The sequence below is a fragment of the Cebus imitator genome, unplaced genomic scaffold (genome assembly GCF_001604975.1).
Source record: "Cebus imitator isolate Cc_AM_T3 unplaced genomic scaffold, Cebus_imitator-1.0 Scaffold36, whole genome shotgun sequence".
Taxonomy (NCBI): Eukaryota; Metazoa; Chordata; class Mammalia; order Primates; family Cebidae; genus Cebus; species Cebus imitator.
In genome coordinates this window covers 10491455-10506737 of record NW_016107351.1, presented here as the reverse complement: position 1 = coordinate 10506737, position 15283 = coordinate 10491455, and the positions used below count along the sequence as shown (strand labels likewise).

Below are 15283 nucleotides of genomic sequence, written 5' to 3'. Positions count from 1 at the left end.
TTTTTTTGGAGACAGTCTTGCTCTGTCACTAGGCTGGAGTGCAGTGATGCTCTCTCGGCTCACTGCAACCTCCATCTCCCAGGTTCAAGCAATTCTCCTGCTTCAGCCTCCCAAGTAGTTGGAACTGCAGGTGCATGCCACCATGCCCAGCTAATTTTTGTATTTTTAGTAAAGACGGGGTTTCACCGTGTTGGCCAGGATGGTCTCGATCTCCTGACCTTGGAATCTGCCCTCCTTGGCCTCCCAAAGTGCTGGGATTACAGGTGTGAGCCACCATGCCTGGCCAGTAAAGTCTATTTTTTGCATTGTGATCAGAGAGTGCAGTTTTTAGTATTTCTTTGAGTTACTAATTTTTCTTTCCAACCTAATATATGATCAGTTTTTGGTGACTATCCCATGGGCACTTGAGAATAATACATATCTTCTATAATCTGTCAACTTTAATATGTAGCCATAAAATGTACCCTATTTTTATGTTGCTGTTTTTGCCCACTTGATATGTCTTTCTCTGATAATGGTATATTATAGTTTTCCTGGTTTTTTTCTTTTTTGTGTTTTCGAGACACAGTCTCACTCTGTTGCCAGGCTGGAGTGCAGTGGCATGATCTCAGCTCACTGCAATCTCTGCCTCCTGGGTTCAAGCGATTTTCCTGCCTCAGCCTCCCACATAGCTGAGACTACAGATGTGCATCACCACACCTGGCTAATTTTTGTATTTTTAGTAGAGGTAAGGGTTCACCATGTTGGCCAGGTTGGTCTCGATCTCTTGGCCTTGTGATCCGCCTGCCTTGGCGTCCCAAAAGTGCTGGGATTATAGGCATGAGCCACCGCGTCCAGCTATAGTTTTCTGTTATGGGATCATCTATGTCTTGTCTCCTTAACATCTCATGTAGTTTTTAATTAATAAAGATGGTTATGTTATTTGGTACATAAGACTTCGTAAGGGTGAGATCTTCATTTGTATATCTTTTAGCATAAAAAATGTGTCCTCCTTTGCCTTGGTTAAATATCATGTGTCTTGAATTCTACATTACATGATGAAAGCATCACTACTCCTGCATGCAGTTGATGTGGGGAAAAAAAAAGAATTACTACTCCTAATCTCTTTGTTTTCTGTATTCTTTCGCCCATCCCTTTATTTTCATTCTTTTAGAATCCATTTGTTTTAAATGTATCTCTCATAAACATACTATGTTTTCTTTTGTGAGCCTGCAAAAAATATTTTTCTTCTAGTAGATGTGTGGAGTCCACTCACGTGTGTGTGTGTGTGTGGGTGTGTATTGCTCACCTCTTTATTTATTCATACTTAGGAGAGTTTTTGTTTGTTTTTTGAGACAGAGTCTTGCTCTATTGCCCAGGCTGGAGTGCAGCAGTGTAATCTTGGTTCATTGCAACCTCTGCCTCCCGGGTTCAAGCAATTCTCCTGCCTCAGCCTCTCAAGTAGTTGGGATTACGGGTGTGTACCACCACACCCAGCTAATTTTTGTATTTTTAGCAAAGATGGGGTTTCACCATGTTAGTCAGGCCGGTCTTGAACTCCTTACCTCGTGATTCACCCGCCTCGGCCTCCCGAAGTCCTGGGGTTACAGGTGTGAGCCACCACTCCTGGCCACTTGAGAGTTTTTATTTATGTTGGAGTGTTTACTTCTGTACCTCTCCTTATTCCATTAGTTCTGTGTTTTCCTAGTTAATCTTTTACTTCTGATTTATCAGTTTGGGGATGTTCTTCAGCAGTGCCCTATTGCTCATGCAACATGAGTGCTTTCAGTTTTCCCCTTTTTCTTTCCTCCTCCTGTGTTTAGTTGTATTATTTCTACTTTGTCACAATATTAGTGACATTTGTATGCTGATCTTCTGCCCTGGACAGGGAATATACACCTGTCAGATTGAAGGAATGTCATATTATATGCTGCTGCCAAATAGACTCTAGCATACTTTAATCATCTTTTAAATGATACACTCCAAGTTCACAGTTAACTCCTGACTTTTTATTTCTGTCATATTTAGTAAACATATCGGCATTGACAGCCATCCCACTGCAGTATCACTTCATGTATTTCTGTAGACCAAAGGGTCCTGAGAAACTTCTGGAGTTGTTGTGAGAGCCAGTCTCACTAAAGTCAAGTCAGACATCCACCTGTGCTGTTGTCTACTAGGAGCTGAATTCGGGAGACACATTGTTATGAGCATCTGTGTGGAGTGAGGAATGTGTAGTTATTGGTGGTGAACTTGTCAGGATCAAGGATGAGCCCAAGCATCTGGGATGTGAGGTGTGGCTGAATGAGGGGCCACTTGTTCTGTTGCAACAGGATGAATAACACATTCAGAGCAGGCTGAACTGGTGAACTCCTCGATGATCTCACAATACCACTCTCATGTATCTTTCGTTTTTCACATCACAGTGTATTTTCATAAAATCTTTACTGGTTGACTACAACTTTAGCATTTCCTATTCAAGAGACAATTGCTGTGCACTTGGATAGCTTGGTAGAAAGAAAATTGGCTATTTTCAGCGTAAACAATTCAAGGAGGAAACTAATTAATAAATGAAATGACATAGGTGTGAGATCAAGCAACGCTTATAATTGTAGCAAGGACTAGAGTGCTGAGGTACCTGTATGATAAGTAATTATAATGGAACCAATGTTGTGCTTTATTTTTTATTAATTTGGGGCATTCTGTGATCTGATTTGTTTTCTGTATAATATTTTGCTGCAGGTTAAAAGCTGAAGCAACTTCAGGGAAACCTCAGGGAAAAAAGGTGAGCAGCTACTTTGGTACTTTTGAAATTCTTTGTGTGTTCTGTGGGCAGTGATGTCAGAATGTCAAGGACTGTGAGTTCATTCAGAGGCTTAAAGGAGATTATTCTTTTGCTACATATATTTCCATATACGTGTCCCTACCTTGTTCAAGGATTTCTCATTATTGTTTCTCTCTTTGTTTAAATCTGTTTTTGAAATGGCCTAAGCAATTGTGGAGAATCATTGACGTACTTCCTTTTGTCACTGTTCATGTTGGGTGAAAATAATCTTGTAGTGAAATTCAAGTGTTCTCAATAATGTGTTGTTTTTTTTTTTAATCTTGATCTGGCACATTTATAACAGAGATGTTTCTATACATGTTAGCACTGTAATCATACCATATATTATTCCACTACCTCACTCCTTAAATTTTTAGTTGATTAAAGAGTTTTTGTAAAGTTTGTCAATAGATTTTTTTTTTTTAATTGAAACAGAGTTTTGCTCTGTTGCCCAGGCTAAAGTGCAGTGTCACAATCTCGGCTCACTGCAATCTCAGCCTCCCAGGTTCAAGCAATTCTCCTGACTCAGCCTCCCAAGTAGTTGGGATTACAGGCATGGGTAACCATACCCAGCTAATTTTTGTATTTTTAGTAGAGACAGGGTTTCACCATCTTGGCCACAGTGGTCTTGAACTCTTGATCATGAGATCCACCCGCCTTGGACTCTCAAAGTGTTGGGATTATAGGCGTGTGCCACAGTGCCCAGCCAGATTTTAATCTAATTTTATTAGAACAATTCAGTCACATGTTTTTTCATCCTATGTGTATGAGAGTTCCATTATTCAGTTACGAAACAAAATGTCTACTGTACATTTGCTGTTCTGACTGATGATGCACTAGATAAGCATGCACAAAATAAGCCTGGTATGTAAATGCTTATTTGTCGGGAGGGTGCTTGTTTGGATCGATGATGAGAATACTTGTCTGAGGATGCTGAGGGACTCATTCCAGATGTCAATCTGAGGTCCAGATGTGCGGCCCTCCAGTAGGACAAATAAGACTCTCAGAGCCTGGCTCTATTTGGTGATCCTTCAGTGACAACATAGTACCCCTGTGAGCATGCCTTTTCTACCTCTCTGAAGAGGGCGTTCGCATCCTGTCTTATGAGTCGGTGTGCACTTTAAGCTTAGTGGCCCAAGATTGGCTTTATTTTGTTCATTTGAACGGAGAATTGTAGATAGTTATATATGGGATATATATTCTTAAGTAACAAATGAAAAACTTTAAAAGATTCAATTAAGGGTCAAGCAACTGTGATAGGTACTGAAAATCTCATTAGTGTTGTGCTAAAGGAAGGAAATATGGCATGACGATATGAAATAATGACAGTGGAACCAATTTTAGTGCTTATTTTACTGTGGTGTATTTTCTAAGATTATGTTTGCTTTCTTTTTTTTCTTTCATGTTTTGCTGAGATAGAAGGGCTGGAGTCAGATCCTCCACTTCAGAGAATAGGGGTGAGTAGCTAAACCATTATCTTTTGAAATTCATATGTCGTATGCTGTTTGTAGGTCTTTAGGTCTTTGTGTACATCTTTTCAGAGGCTTATTGGAGGATATTTTCATATGTCCTTTTCCTCCTTGAGACCCTTCACCATGTCACCTACACTAGTGCATCCTTATCATTTCTGTTTTACCTCTTTTCTCCTTTTATGGAAAAGTGTAGAATTTAAGAGAACTTTTGGCAATTTCATATTGGATCAAAATTTATTGTAGTTAAATCCAGTTGTGCCAAAATATTAACATATTTTCTTCATCTGTTTAATTATGGGGGTTTCAGAATAGAGACTCCATGGTTCATGAGATCTTTGTGGTTATACTGCATTATAATTGTGCCTCTAATTTAATTATTAAAGATTGACTCTAATTGGTCTTTTTCTGGTTGTTGCAACAAGGTAAGTTATATATGAAATGTTCTTATGTTTATGGCATGTCTGAGATAATAGTAGATGTGAAGAGCCCTGGGCTCTCACATGGGTTTCTGGAATTCATGTAATTTTTATTTCTTGATCTGTGTGTTGAGTACTTGCTGTTTGAATCATGCAAATATATTGAGCTTTACAATTTTAGTGTATTCACTTTTCTACATGTATATTATTCTTCAATAGAAAGTAAAAAAAATCTCATCGAACTAGTCAAAATATTGGTTAATACATAAAAAAGTGTGAAATAGATTGTGTATGATACTGTGCTTATTGACCAATGCCCTCATAATAGATCAAGTGGGTTCTCTCTTTAGCCCAGGCCTTTTTAGCAAATCACATCATGAGTAGTTACTCAAGTATTTTTATTTTAACACATGCATATTTTTTCTATGCCTATTCTTAAATTCTCTTATATATTTTTTCTGTTATAAAAACATGCTGAATGATCCCAGGTCTTAAAGACTGCAGTATTGTTGTGATGTAGTCACGTGTTTTGGTACTCAATTCTTTATACTTTCTTTGCAAAATCAGTTGAACTGGTACATATCTCTTGTTTTGCAGAAAGGGAATTAATGTGATGTCTTGATGCTTTCCATTCTACGTGCTATATAATTGAATATACAGGCAAATATAATATAATATTTAGTGTGATTATTTCCACACCACATGTGAGATTTTCTTATAGATTTTTTTTTTGGAGACAGAGTCTCTCTCTGTCACCCAGGCTGGAGTGCAGTGGCTTGATCTCGGCTCACTGCAACCTCTGCCTCCTGGGTTCAAGTGATTCTCCTGCCTCAGCCTCCCAAGTAGCTGGGACTATAGGCGCATGCCACCACACTCAGCTAATTTTTTTTGTATTTTTAGTAGAAGCGGGGTTTCACCATGTTAGTCAGAATGGTCTCAGTCTCCTGACTTCGTGATCTACCTGCCTCAGCCTCCCTAAGTGCTGGGATTACAGGCGTAAGTCACCACGCCTGGCCTTCCTCATAGATATTAATAGAGGGCCACATGCATTGTATGGTTAAGAATTTGGGGAAATATTGTTGAAGTTGCATAAAGTATAAAGCCAAAAGTCAGAACAGTGAACTTACTGTTTAAGAATTTCCTTGGCGATGGCTTAGTCAATATACAGCTGATAATGCTTTTTGCCTCTTGAGTTCTTGACACATGAAAGCTAAAATGTCTTTCAACTTTTAGTCCTGCTTCCCTAGTTTTCCCTTTTTTAGTTTAAGATCAAAGAGCTCCAGCCATAAATTACTGCCAAGAGTAAACACTTCATTTTAAGGAAGCTTAACAACATAGAAGAATATAAAATGATTTATGACAGATGTATTTTTAACCTTTTCCCCATGTTTTCCAGCAGTAAAATGTTTAATCATCTGCCCTATATTAGGGAAAACCTTTCTGTGCGAATACAAGTATCTGTCCATCCATTTATCTTTATATATAATGTTCATCAATCATAACCAATTAATTTTATTGTAAATGAGCTTTAGATTGGCTACATTACATTTTGGTAGTAATATATGTTATACAATCTCCTGAGGTCCTATAGGTTTTGAGATCTCTATGTCAAAAACTATAAATGTGCCAGTGTCCTCAGTAAATATAAAGGACATCACATTTTGTTTGGCAATTTCTTGTTTTCAGAATAATGGTTATCAGTGTTTTGCTAATGCAAGATACCATACACTTAGAATATGCCAGTTTTTATGCGCTCATGCCTCTGTTTCTGTAGAGCATTCCTAGAATGAGTAATGCTTAAAAATTAGGTCCATGTGATTTCTTTAATGAGATATAGTCAAATCATCAAATATTCAGGTTATTTCAGTAATGTATTAGAATGTCAAGGTAAAGTTATACAACACACATATATTTACACAACATAAAATATATTTTATTATTTGATGTATCTTCTTAAGTGATGTTTGTTTAACATTATTAAAATAGGTTCAAATGGTTTATAGTTAATACAATGAAAACTGGCAGTCCTTTTACAAAACATGTGCTGTAACTATAGCATTTATCACTGACAGTCATACCAGGATAGTATTTTATTTCCAATCACTGAAATATTCCTAATTGCAAAAAAATTTGAATACTAAATTCAGAATTTTTGAAAGAGCCATTGCCTGGATAAATCACACAGATTTCAGTTTTATTTATAATAATTATATATTTATAAATACATAATAAATTAATAAGTTGTGCTAGGTAATGCAAAGATGACATGAAAGGACAAAATTGATTAGATTGATAAAGTAATGTTAACATGAAGAAATTAACCAGAATACCATCCACACTCTAAAGTTAGAGAAATTTATCAGGACAATTCTCTAAAATACTCTTCTCAATTTTAACATTGTCATAGGAATTTTTAAAAATTTGGTATTATGTGTGTTTCCTTCCAGATAATTTGAACAAATTCATATTTGGAATTTTTTAAAGCCATATCTTTGTCCTTGGTGCTGGTCTATTCTTGAGAATGAATGAATAAGAAATATGTAAAAGCCACAAATGAAGGTGTCAGTTTGAAGTAGTCAGTCAATTATACAGAACACAAAGAATTTTACCTTGTGTAATGTTTACTTAGCTTTATAGAAGTGTGCTGAAAGAGCATTAAAACATGGACATTATTATCTCATTGAAAGGTCCAATAGATACTGAAATACAAGCTTTTATTTTGAACCATCCACCCTATAAACACTGTATGGCTTATTTAGATGAGAGCCCGTGTGTCTGTGTGTGTGTGTGTGTGTGTGTGTGTGTGTGTTTACTTGACAGGGAAGCAAGAACATCAGGTTGCCGATGATTCACTCTGTCTATGCCGAGAACATGGCTCCCCCAGTTCTGGAATGAGCCCACAGATCAAGCATTCGCAGTAGACGTAGCAGGCTCAAATCCCTCTGTAGACAATATTTCATGATTATCGTATGTCGTAGTTTCAAAGTATACAGTTGGTGTGAAGACAACTCCAATGTCATTTTTCTTGGCTAGCCTATGTGTGTGGTAAATCTATTATTTATTAACTTGCTTCCCAGAAAATGACAATCAGATTAAGAAGCTGCAGCCAAGTGGCCATGATGAGGTAGATACTGAAGTGTAAGCTTATGTTAATGATGCCCTTGCTTTGGATAAGCGTATATAAGAGAAAATTGGAAAAACACACATGGCAGGGAAGCCTTGATGGAGGCAAAAATATAGGATTGTATGTAGTAATGCAATCAGTAGATGGGCATTTGACAGTCATCTTTTTCAGATATGGATACAAACTGCTTAGGACAGTAAAGAGAGGCAAAGTTGAAAGCAGGTTTATATTAGGCATTGTTTTAGTGTTGATCCCCTTTTGCTCCAATAATCAAAGTGATCAGTATTGAAAATTGATTCATGCAACATTATTTCATTCTAATTTTTATACGTGTCAACAGTGCCATCTCCCAAACTGTACTGTCCCCTTCAGGAGAACTGACTCTGCTGAAGTTTATAAGGTTGACATGTTACCAGCCTCAATAAAGTAAAGCTGAAATGTATACTGAATTCTTAATGCAAATAACAACTCTTTTGGAAAGTAACCCAGTTACAGAACTGCTAATTTGTCAGGAGCTGCCTTACCAAGATCAATGATGAGTAGTTATCTCAGTATTCTGAAAGATTGTTTTCAGATATCAACTAGACTCTTAGAATGGTTCAATATGATCACCTCCTGAATTATCTCAGTGGTCCCTATGTACATGCTTTTCTTTTCTCTCAGCAAATGGCACTGTCAGAATAGCTTTCTTAGGCAGACTTCACCTTAGGGTTTTACGTTAAGGAGGAGTCTGTTGTTTCATTTATTTTGAACTGTTTGTTGTTGATTGTGTACAGTGCTTGAGTAAAAAAGTTGAATATAGAAATAGAATACATTTTTTTAAAATGATCAGGTGACTATAAAGTGGATTATTAGTGTCAGTCATGTTGGGAAAGTTCTAAGAATATAGGGAACTTGAACAGTACACAATTACAATGGCACCAAATCGTAGGGTCTCATTATAACTAATATTTATGTATTTCTTTCCAGTTGATTTGTGTGCTTTTTTTCTGCATGTTTTTGGCAGATAAAATGGCTATAACAAGTAACAGCAAGTCAGGAAATAAAAATAAGCAGAACCCCATTCCTTTAAAAATCTTCATATAATGGGAGGGCCATAAAATGAGTCTTAATACATTTAAAGAATTAAATTCATGTAAACCATGTTAATTTAATTCCACAATGGTATTGAATTGGAAGTAAGAGGAATTTCTCTTGAAAATCTCCCAAATGTTTGGAAATTTAAATTAGCATTTCTGACCTATTTATTGGTTTAAAAAACAGATATAAAAAGGAAAATTGAAAAGTGTTTTATGAACTGAATAAAAATAAAAATATAGAATCTAAAACTTTATGGAATACTAATAAAATAGGGGGGAAATTTATAGCACTGAAATGCCTGTTGTTGAAAAGAAAAAAGGTTTTAAGTCAATAAATTTGTATTTAACCTTAAGAAACTTAGAACAAATTAACCCAGAGTAAGTAAAATAAAGTGATAAAGATAAGAGTAGAAATCAATGAAATATAAAACAGCAACAAAAAAAAAACAAAGAAAAATTCATAAAATTTAAAAATAGCCCAGTGAGGAGATATTGATAAACTTATAACCAGATTGATTTAAGGAAAAAAAGTCTAAACACAACTACCAATATTTGAAAATGTTAGAGAGTAGATCATTACAGATTCTATTAATGCTAAAATGATAATGAGGAAAAATTATTTAAAAGGGGCATTAAGCTAGGCATGGTAGCTTACTGCTGTAATACCGGAATGTTGGGAGGCCAAAGTGGGAGGATTGCTAGAGCTCAAGCATTTGAGACTGGCCTGGGCACCATAGTGAAACCTTGTTTACACAAAAAATACAAAAATTAGCTGGATGTGGTGGTTCATGCCTATAGTCCCAGTCACTTGGGAGGCTGAGGTGAGAGGATGACGAGCCCAGGAGGTGGAGGCTGCAGTGAGCCATGTTTGTACCACTGTCCTCCAGCCTGAGTGACAAAAGCAAGACCCTATGTCAAAAAAAAAAAAAAGTATGCCAATATTTTTCAATAACTTAATTGGAAAAATTCCCTGAAAGACACAACCTACAAAAATTCAATGAAGAGGTAGATAACCTATTAAAAAAATAAATAAAATAACTTGATAGCTCTGTATCAAGTAAATTGAATTTGTAGTTAAAAGTCTTCCAACAGAGAAAGCTCCAGGCACATACAGCTTTCTCTGAAATAATAGTAATAATAAAAAATCCTCTACAAGATTCCCGAACATTTAAAAGAAGTGAATACTTCCCAACTTACACCATTTGAACAGCGGTAACCAGATAAGAAAAAAAAGACACAGAAATTTAAAAAGAATATACAATATCTACCATGAACATAAATGCAAAGAAATCTAATCAAAATTTTAGCAAATGCAATGTAGAAATAATTTATGACCAATTGAGGGTTACCCAAGGAATTAAAGGTTGGTTTTACATTTAAAGATCAACCAGTATAGGAAAATCACTTCTGGAAAGTCAGTAAGAATCTCCAAAAACCTATTCCACCATAAAACCAATATGAGTCTTGACAGAAACAGTCGAAATTAATTTTCCAAAACTTTCGAAATTAACCAAAGGCTTAACAAAATTCTAAAGAACATTTATTCAAGAAAAATGGCTGATTCAGTAAGAACAGCCAGCTTTGTGACATTTTAATATGCCCCCTTCCCATGCTTTACTCCCTAGCACTGTAGTAGTCTTAAAAATTAGCAGGATACCAACCACTGGAGAAGAAAGGGTTGGAAATTTCCCAAAAAGTTCCATCCCCATAGTATTACCACTATTTGACCTCTAAAGCCCAATCTATAGGATTTATATTCATCTGGACTGACTCAGAGGTCACTCAGTAAGGAAATCTCAATTTCAAGTTATTGGTCAAAAAGAATCCATGGCAATTGTTGACTATCACAACCGCTTGAAGTGTTGCCAAAAACTGAAAACAAAAATCTTGGGAATTAGATGTCCAGAGGATGATTTGAAAAGCTCTGACTTTAGGCCGGGCGCGGTGGCTCAAGCCTGTAATCCCAGCACTGTGGGAGGCTGAGGCGGGTGGATCACGAGGTCAGGAGATCGACACCATCCTGGTCAACACGGTGAAACCCCGTCTCTACTAAAACTACAAAAAATTAGCTGGGCATGGTGGTGCGTGCCTGTAATCCCAGCTACTCAGGAGGCTGAGGCAGGAGAATTGCCTGAACCCAGGAGGCGGAGGTTGCGGTGAGCCGAGATCGCGCCATTGCACTCCAGCCTGGGTAACAAGAGCGAAACTCCGTCTCAAAAAAAAAAAAAATATACATATATTTTTTTAAATTATATTATATATATATATATATAATATATTATATATATATATATATATAATATATTATATATATATATATAAATTAATAAATTTGAAAGTTGATTCTTTTAATATATCAGTAAAATTGACATATTATTAGTTTGACCAAGGAAGAACAAAAGAGAGATGATTCAAGATACTAAACATAAATGAAAACATACATATCACCTTACAGAAATTAAAAGAATTCTAAGAGAATAATGTAAAAAGTCAATGTTAAAAAATTAAATTATATGAGATAGACAAATTTCTCTAAAGGCATAAACTACCAAAGCTGACTCAAGAAGCAACAGAAAAACATGAATATACCATTTACAATTAGAAAGATTGTAAATTACAATGACTAAGTAAAGTTTTTTTTGTCTGCGTTTTCTTCTTAACATGTCCTTGAATTAGGTAAAGTTTTTAAGAAGAAATTGAATAAGTAGTTTAATTTTCATACTAAAATCCCAAGATCAGATGTCTTCATTGGTGAATTCTACCAAACTTTTAAAGAATTAATATCAATTTTTCATACCGTCTTCCCAAAAAATAAGAGGGAACACTTCATAGCACACTGTGTGATGTCCATATTACCCTTATACCAAGGCCAAAGACACCATAAGAAGACTAAAGACTTATAGTTTCTGCTCTGATATGTTTGGAAGTCATCTCTACTATTGCCACAAGAAAAAATCTGAACAAACTCATCTGAACAATTTCTTAAACTAACCATAGAACTGAGGTAACGGGGCAAAAACTGGAGATATAGGCACATCACACACACACACACAAATCAGTTTATCAGGAACAGAAACTGCTGAAAACCGCAACTCATATGAACACATAAGTGGTAACTGACAAATTTCTGGAGACTGAATGTGGACTAGATTGAGAGTTAAAAACTCCTAAGGGCCCAGCATTTGTAGACCACACACAGTTTTAGAAACTAGACTCCCAGGAGCCCCAACAAGTTTCTCACAGTGAAGACTGCAGAAAAATCCCCTGATGCTTCAGATAGGAGGCAGGGAAAAGCAAACACTCTGAAATAAGCCCAGGGGACCAGTAGTCATTTTAAAACACTCTCAGAGCATTTTCTTTCACATGCCAGGGGGCTGCCTGCAAGGGAAGCTACTTTGCCTAAGCCTTGTCTGATCTAGGAGAAAAGCAGTTGTATGGCTCAAGCTCCATCTAACCTTTCTGACTCAGATAAGGGAAGCAAAAAATAGATTAAGAAACTCTTCTGAAAGTCACAACTCAGATTTAATCATAAGATTATAGAACATTTCTCCTCCCAACACCGTATCACCACATCAACCAGGATTCCAGTGAATTACAACTGAAGGATACTTATTGTATTCAAGAAGGATCTCCAAGGAAGTCCCAAAATAATAGGGGAGACCAAAACAAAGATACTAGAGGAAATTGAACTTGTGACACCTATAGCTACAAAAAATTTAAACATAACATAGTCCTAACCATATAAACATAAAACCTCACACAAAGACCTATTATCTCAGATTATTGCCTGAGACGTTATGTTTTATTTCAATAAAAAAAATTATAAGGCATGTTAAAAAGCAGGAAAAGTTAGTCTAAAGAGACAAATTGAGCCTCAGAAGTAGGCTCAGATACGGCAAGATTTGGAAAGATAAGAAATACATCAGACCATACAAGCAAGAAGAGAATGGAGTAAAATGTTTAAAGTGTTAAAAACTCTATTAGAAATAAGTTCTGTATCCAGTGAGATTATCTTTCAAAAGTGAAGAGAGAAGTGGCAGAGTAGTCATCTCCAAGCCCCTGTCCCTTCACAGAAAAAATAAAAAAAAAAAAAAAAAAAGAACAAAAGTGGTCAGAATCAACTTTCTAAGAATTCTATAAAATAGTAAAATGTTTATAGCAGTAAAGCAGCTGCTGAATCAAGAATTTAAAAAGGTGAAGAAAGCTTTGCATTATTTTTATGTGTCCTTGCCCCATGTCCTTTCCTACCTTAGTCTTGAAGACGGCAGCCCGCATTTCCAGTGTGGGACTCTGGTTCCTGTTTCCTGGTTCAAGAGGGAGCATAACAGACATTACTTTCATTATTAGTCATTATTATTTCCTTCTTTCTGATTGCCTTGGGTTTATTTTGTTGTTCTTTCTACTTTATTGAAATGGAAACTAAGATTATGATTTGAGACATTTTCCTAATGTAAGCATTTAGTGCTATAACTTTCCATCTCAACACTGCTTTAGTTACATTCCACATATTTTTATATGTTGTAATTTCACTTTCATTCTGTTCTATTTTTAAATTTTTTTCTTTTTATACTTCCTCTGAATCACAGATTACTTAGAACTGTGTTGTTCAGTTTTCAAGGATGTTGTAGATTTTCCTTTTTCTCTGTTGTCTAATAATTCTGTTCAATTTTGTGCAGATAACTCACTCTGTATGATTTCAATTTTTCAGAAAAATTATTATGTTTTGTTTTATGGCCCAGATATGGTCTGTGTTGTGAATATTCCATAGGCATTATAAAGTATGCCTGTTTTGTGTGGTTGGCAGAGTATTCTAGAAATGTCAATCAGATCTTGTTGGTTGATGGTGCTTTTCAGATCTGTATCTTTGCTTTTTTTTTTTTGCTTAGTAGATATATGAAATTCTGAGAGAGGAAGTTGAAGTCTCCAACTATAATTGTGGATTGCTCTATTTCTCCTATCAGTTCTATCGTTTTTTGCATCACTTATTTGAGACTCTCTTGTTTGGTGCATACACAAGTGGAATAATTATGCCTTCCTGGTGGATTGATTATTTTATGATGATATAGTGCCTTTCTTCATGATATTTTTATTTGCTCTTAAATCTACTTTGGATTATATAAATATGTCCATTCCTTTTTAAAAAAAATTGTTTGCTATCATGTTTTTCATTCTTTTAATCTCAACTTACCTGTGCCATTGCATTTGAAATGAGTTTTAGAGAACATACTATTGAATCTTCATTTAAAAAATTCCTTTTGCCAGTCTCTTGTTTGTATTGAGGTGAAATTCACATAAAATTTATCATTTTAAGGTGTGCAATACACTGACATTTAGTAATACACATGTTATGCAACATTAACTCTACCTGGTTCCTAAATGTTTTCATCATTCCAAAAGGGAAACTTCGTACTGAATTAGCAGTTAATTCCCATTCCTTCTCCCTGCCACCGGCAACCATAAACCTACCTTTCTGCCTCTATCGATTTACCTACTATGAATATTTTATATAAATTGAATTAAACAGTAAGTGATCTTTATACAATCATACAATAAGTGACATTTGTTCACTTAGCACACTGTTTTTTGATATTCAGCCATGCAGTATGTATCAGTTTTATTTGAATAACTCAGTTCTTTTTGTTGTATACCTAAAAGTTGATTGCTAGGTCATAATGATAATTCTATATTTAGTTTATTGAATAGATGCTAAACTTTTTCCACAGTGGCTCTGTCATTTTAAAATACGACCAGCAATGGATGAGAATTCCAGTTTCTCCACATCCTTACTAATACTTATTATTTTATATTTTTATAATTATAGTCTTCCTAGTGGATATGCAATGGTATCCCATTGTGTTTTTGGTTTGCCTTTCCGTACTGACTGATGATGTCGAGCATCTTACAATGTACTTTGTCTTCTTTACAGAAATGTCTATTCGAGTGCCTTGCCCATTTTAAAAATTGAGTTGTCTTGTTGACTTATGAGTTACTAAATACAGTAAACTCTAATCAGGTATGATTTATAAGTATTTTCTCTCATTCTGTAGGTTACCTTTTCACTTTGGTGATAGTCTATTATGCACAAAGGTTTTAATTTTGATGAATCCAGTTTATCTGCTTTTGTTGTTTGTGCTTTTGCGACACCCAGTGTCATGAGGTTTTTCTCATTGTCTTTGGAGAGTTTTATAATTTGGGTCTATACATGTGGATTATTGATCTAATTTCCATTAATTTTTGTGTATGCTATTAGGTAGGGGCCCAAATTCAATTTTTGTATTGAATTGAAAATTCACATTTTTAATTTCATATTTCAACTGCATTCTCAGTTATTGCTGCACAACCACTGATGAAGTTATTGAAGGGCTCATCATTCTCTTGTTGAAGAGACCATT

General features: G+C 35.5%; 1 long non-coding RNA gene and 1 other non-coding gene across 2 annotated transcripts in view; both read left to right on the top strand.

Annotated features, from left to right (window-relative positions):
* LOC119470594 overlaps positions 1 to 15283 on the top strand; it is a 60173-nt gene that overhangs the window by 15517 nt on the left and 29373 nt on the right. Inside the window, exons 2-3 of the long non-coding RNA XR_005199527.1 lie at positions 2719 to 2761; positions 4220 to 4257. This is a non-coding gene — a long non-coding RNA (uncharacterized LOC119470594). The remainder of the gene's footprint in view (positions 1 to 2718; positions 2762 to 4219; positions 4258 to 15283) is intronic.
* Positions 3702 to 3768, top strand: LOC119470621. Its single transcript, XR_005199559.1, has one exon. It is a non-coding gene; the product is annotated as a small nucleolar RNA SNORD109A (small nucleolar RNA).